This window comes from Lontra canadensis, unplaced genomic scaffold, assembly GCF_010015895.1.
Source record: "Lontra canadensis isolate GAN:19392208 unplaced genomic scaffold, GSC_riverotter_1.0 scaffold6, whole genome shotgun sequence".
NCBI lineage: Eukaryota > Metazoa > Chordata > Mammalia > Carnivora > Mustelidae > Lontra > Lontra canadensis.
In genome coordinates, this window is record NW_022631000.1 from 30552322 (window position 1) to 30558323 (window position 6002).

The following is a 6002-nucleotide window of genomic DNA, read 5'->3' on the forward strand; positions in this document are numbered from 1 at the left end:
ACAAACTAGTAAGAATCAAAGGGTTATGTTTGGGTTGATGTTTATCACCTGTGACTTTCTAAATCTTCATAGCCATAATGTTGTTTGTTTTTTAAAACAGGGGGTAACTGGATATTAAGGAGGGCATGTAATGTAATGAGCACTGGATATTATATAAGGTCTTATATAACATATAAGACCTCTATGTCTAAACTAATAATAGATTATATGTTAATTAATTGAATTTAAATTAAAAGTAATTTATATTTCATCTTTCTTGTAGTAGTTGCTAACTTTGTACAATAGCTTTCATAGGAGGTATGAGGGTAAAAGCTAATATATACTGTTGTTCTATCTGGTCTAAAAGATTTCTGATTATGTCATTGGAATAAAGGTTAAATTGTGTCATTTGAATGTTTAAAAAAAAGGAGAAGATGAAAGAAAGAAAGAAAGAAAGCAAGCAAGCAAGCAGGCCTAAATCAGGGGGTTATTTATTTCTTTTTCTTTTTTTTTTAAAGATTTTATTTATTTATTTGAGAGTGAGAGAGATTGTGAGAGAGAGAGAGACAGAGCATGAGAAGGGGGAGGGTCAGAGGGAGAAGCAGACTGCCTGCCAAGCAGGGAGCGTGATGCGGGACTCTAGGATCATGACCTGAGCCAAAGGTAGTAGATTAATCAACTGAGCCACCCAGGCGCCTGAGATTATTTATTTCTTATCCTAAATGTTGTTTACTTAATTCCTGTGTATTAGAAAAATATCTACTTTCCTGTATATCTTTTTCTTGATGCTGTTATTCATTTCTTATAGCTGGAATTAACAGCCTTAGTTTTTCAATTGCTTACACTATTATTATTAAGAAGAAAGTTTTAAACACATCTAGCTTGTGAAATGGCAGAGCTTCAACTGGCATGGATTTAGAGCTTTGGGAAATGCTGTTTTGTAGGCATTAATATGAATGATGTGTCAACGGTGTGTCAAAAATTTGCCTCAATTACAAAATTCACCTCTTAATACAAGGCCTTTCCTGTACTAGATACTAAATTTAATGCCAAAGATCATTTAGACACTTTGGGGAAAAGCAGTTCCATTCTTGCAACAAATCAGGGAGACTGAGGTAGGAGACCACAACTCCACAATGTAGTAATGTTGAATGAAACTTATGATATGGAAGAAATACTAAAACCAACTTGAAAATTTGAATCTCTAAAAGTTCTTATGTCATATATAGTGAAAGAAAAACTGAAATTATGTTCTTGAACTGTCTTAGCATGGGCTGCTATAACATAATACCATAGAATGAGTGACTTACAAACAATAGAAATTTACTTCTTAATGTTCTGGAGGTTCCTGTTGTCAGCATGATCAAGTTCTGGTGAGAGTCCTCTTCTGGATTGCAGACCCAAACTTTTCATTGTATCCTCACTTGGCAGGAAGCAGGGAGGGGAGGCAAGCAACTCATGACTCTTATAAGAGCACTAATCTCATTCATGAAGACTCTATCCTTATGAACTTCACCTATTCCTAATTATCTCCCAAAGGTACCACCCCATAATGCCACCACATGGGAAGGTAGGGCTTCAACATATGAAATTTAGGGGGACACAAACATTTAGTCTATAAGCTAGAACATGGAGGATAAACTGTAGTGACTGTATGCTATATAACCTTGATAATTTTGTGGAAGCACTGAGGAATGCAGCCTAGGACTAGTATGGTGTCTTCTCACAGCCACCAGAAATCAAGTCTTTACCTTTCTGCTCAACTATGATGAGGCAGAAAGAGGTGTTGGTGGTGGGATGGGAAAACCACAAACTTTCATTTCTGTTTTTGTTTTGTTTTTGTTTTTGTTTTTTCAAGAAAAACAATAGAAGTCCTGGAAGTCTTGCCAATATATTTCTCATTTTATGTCTCATTTTACAAAACCATATTTCATGTGGACACTGTCATGGTTGTTTGAGGAGTCATATTTTTTAACCAGGGCACATGATCCTGAACAAAGTTAGTATTCTTACAAGTAAAACCGTAAGTGAGAAATGGATAGGCAACTGGCAAGCCACAAATTCTATTGGAGTAAATGGTTGAAATTATGTGTGAAAAATAGAAATGTTTGGGGTCATTTAATATAGGAAATAGATGTACAAATGAGTCATACCCATGGTTTTGAATGGAGCATCATTGGGTTATTTGTATGTTCAGTTGGAGAGGGCTTTCTTTTTTCTTTTTTACTTGCGTCTCTCTGTCTCACTCTTTTTTTTTTTTCAAAGACTTTATTTATTTATTTGACAGAGAGATCACAAGTAGGCAGAGAGGCAGGCAGAGAGAGAGAGAGAGAGAAGAGGAAGCAGGCTCCCTGCCGAGCAGAGAGCCTGATGTCGGACTCTATCCCGGGACCCTGAGATCATGACCTGAGCTGATGGCAGAGGCTTAACCCACTGTGCCACCCAGGTGCCCATGTCTCACTCTTTCATCTTATTTAAGCCACTTTCCCATCAATAAAAATAATCTATGTTAATTGCTAGGTGGGGACATAGTTTCAACTTGGAATTGTAAGATACATTTAGACATGGACATGAGTTATGACACAATATACCTTATTCAAACTACATAAATAATAATGATCAGCAAATTGGGATTAATTTTACTGTGTTTTCCCAGAATTCCTGCCTGAGGATGTAGTTGTAGGGAGCAATAACCTAACAAAGGAACAGCAACAAAGGAATTCTGTGATTTCCTACAAATTAAATTTCTGGTATGAAAGTCCTTCCAGATTCCTACTTTGGTTTTTATGCCATAAAATAGGGTGAATAATTATAGGTGTTCCTACTTTACCACATGGCTTCTTGGATCCTAGTTTCCAGGACTGGCTGTTTTAATTGCTCTTTACCCCTCTCTACATCAGTTGTCACTTTCAATCACCCTCATTCCTCACCTTAATTTCTATTAGTCATTCCCTGTCCCCAATACTGTCCTTTTCCCAACATTTCCCCAATTTCTACTATCTTTCCACTGTGTTTTCTGGAACTCATGGATCATCACAAGCAACATCCTGAGTCTTTTATCTGTGCCTTCCATTAACTTTCATCAGAGATGCAGTACTTAATTGAGGACCATGCTTCCACTATTCTTCTTCCCACATTAATCATACCACAATAGCTGAATGTGTGGTAAATGTCTTCCTTGATCATTGCTGCTGCCAGACTATTCTGTCTCCCTCTGGCCTCTTGTATCATGATAGTAGACTGTAGTGACGATTACTTCAGTATTATAGTTGGGGATTTCAAAATCTATGTAGATAAACAACCAGCAACATGGACTTCTTTGACTTGTGCTTCCCCTAATGATTTTGTCCTCCATTCTGCATAAACCATTTGCCCTTATTATCATGCCTTAGACTTCCTTACTCTCAAAAGCTACACCCTATAATCTCAATATCAGATAGGATACTGCCTAACCTGCTGTCTTTTAGGTCACTCCCACCAACACTTAATGATTTCTGTAATACTTGGATTATGCCAATATTTAAAACTCCTCATTCTGTCCTTATTTTCTCTTTCTTTCTTTTTTAAAAGAAATTCCTTCTTTTTTTTTTAAATAACATATAATATGTTATTTGCTTTAGAGGTACAGGTCTGTGAATCATCAGTCTTACACAACTCACAGCACTCACCATAGCACATAACCTCCCCAATATCTATAACCAGCCACCTTAATCCTCTCCTCCACCTCCCACCAGCAACCCTCAGTTTGTTTCCTGAGATTAAGAGTCTCTTATGGTTTGTCTCCCTCCCTTGTCCCACCTTGTTTCATTTTTTTCCTTCCCTTCCCCCTACAACACCATGCCTACCTCTCAAATTCATCATATCAGAGAGATCATATGATAATTGCCTTTTTCTGAATTACTTATTTCACTCAGCATAATACCCTCTAGTTCCATCCACATCCTTGCAAATGGCAAGATTTTGTATTTTTTGATGGCTGCATAGTATTCCATTATATATATATACACAATAACTTCATTATCCATTCATCTATTAATGGACATCTAAGTTATTTCCATAGCTTGGTTATTGTGGACATTGCTATTATAAACATTGGGGTGTGTGTGCCCCTTCAAATCACTACTTTTGTATCTTCAGTGTAAATACCCAATAGTGCCATTGCCAGGTCATAGGATAGCTCTATATTCAACTTTGTGGGGAAATCCCATACTGTTTTTCAGAGTGGCTGCACCAGCTTGCATTCCCACCAACAATGTAGGAGGATTCCCCTTTCTCCGCATCCCCGCCAACATCTGTCCTTTCCTGACTTGTTAATTTTAGCCATTCTGACTGGTGTGAGGTGATATCTCATTGTGGTTTTGATTTGTATTTCCCTAATACCGAGTGATGTGGAGCATTTTTTTCATGTATCTGTTGGCCATTTGGATGTCTTCTTTGCAGAAATGTCTCTTCATGTCTTCTGCCATTTCTTGATTGGATTATTTGTTCTTTGGGTATTGAGTTTGATAAGTTCTTTATAAATTTTGGACACTAGCCCTTTATCTGATATGTTGTTTGCAAATATCTTTTCCCATTCTGTCTGTTGACTTTTGGTTTCATTGACAGTTTCCTTTGTTGTGCAAAAGCTTTTTATCTTGATGAAGTCCCAATAATTCCTTTTTTGCCTTTGCTTCCCTTGCCTTTCATGATGTTTCCAGCAAGAAACATCTTCCTTTTGCTGCGGTTGAGGTCGAAGAGTTTGCTGCCTCTGGTCTTCTCAAGGATTTTTTTTTTTTTTAATTTGACAGAGATCACAAGTAGGCAGAGAGGCAGGCAGAGAGAGAGGAGGAGGCAGGCAGAGAGAGAGGAGGAAGCAGCTCCCTGCTGAGCAGAGAGCCTGATGCGGGGCTCGATCCCAGGACCCTGAGATCATGACCTGATTCAAAGGCAGAGGCTTAACCCACTGAGCCACCCAGGTGCCCCTGGTCTTCTCAAGGATTTTGATGGATTCCTGTCTCACACTGGGGTCTTTTATCCATTTCAAGTCATTTCTGTGTGTAGTGTAAGGAAATGGTCCAGCTTCTTTCTTCTGCATGTGACTGTCCAATTTGCCCAACACCATTTGTTGAAGAGTCTGTCTTTTTTCCATTGGACATTGTTTCCTGTCTTGTTGAAGAGTAGTTGACAATAGTTGAGGGTCCATTTCTGGACTTTCTGTTCTATTCCATTGATCTATGTGTCTGTTTGTATGCTAGTACCATACTATCTTGATGAGTACAGCTTTGTAATAGAGCTTGAAGTCTGGAATTGTGATGCCACCAAATTTGGCTTTCTTTTTCAACATTCCTCTGGCTATTCAGGATCTTTTTGGGTTCCATATAAATTTTAGGATTATTTCTTCCATTTCTTTGAAAAAAATGGATGGGATTTTGATAGGGATTGCATTAAACGTGTAGATTGCTTTAGGTAGCATAGACATTTTCCCAATATTTGTTCTTCCAATCCAGGAGCATGGAACATTTTTCCATTTCTTTGTGTCTTCCTCAGTTTCTTTAATGAATACTTTATAGTTTTCTGAGTATAGATTCTTTGCCTCTTTGGTTAGGTTTATTCCTAGGTATCTTATGGTTTTGGGTGCAATTGTAAATGGTATCGAGTCCTTAATTTCTCTTTCTTCTATCTTACTGTTGGTGTATAGAAATGCAACTGATTTCTGTGCATTGATTTTATATCCTGACATTTTACTGAATTCCTATATGAGTTCTAGCAGTTTTGGAGTGGAGTCTTTTGAGTTTTCCATATAAAGTATTATATCATCTGCAAAGAGTAAGGGTTTGACTTCTTCTTTGCTGATTCAGATGCCTTTTATTATTTTTTGTTGTCTGATGCTGAGGCTAGGACTTCTAGTACTATGTTGAATAGCAGTGGTGATAGTGGACAGCCCTGCCATGTTCCTGACCTTAGGGCAAAAACTCTCAGTTTTTTCCCATTGAGAATGATATTCGCTGTGGGTTTTTCAAAGATGGCTTTGATGATATTGAGGT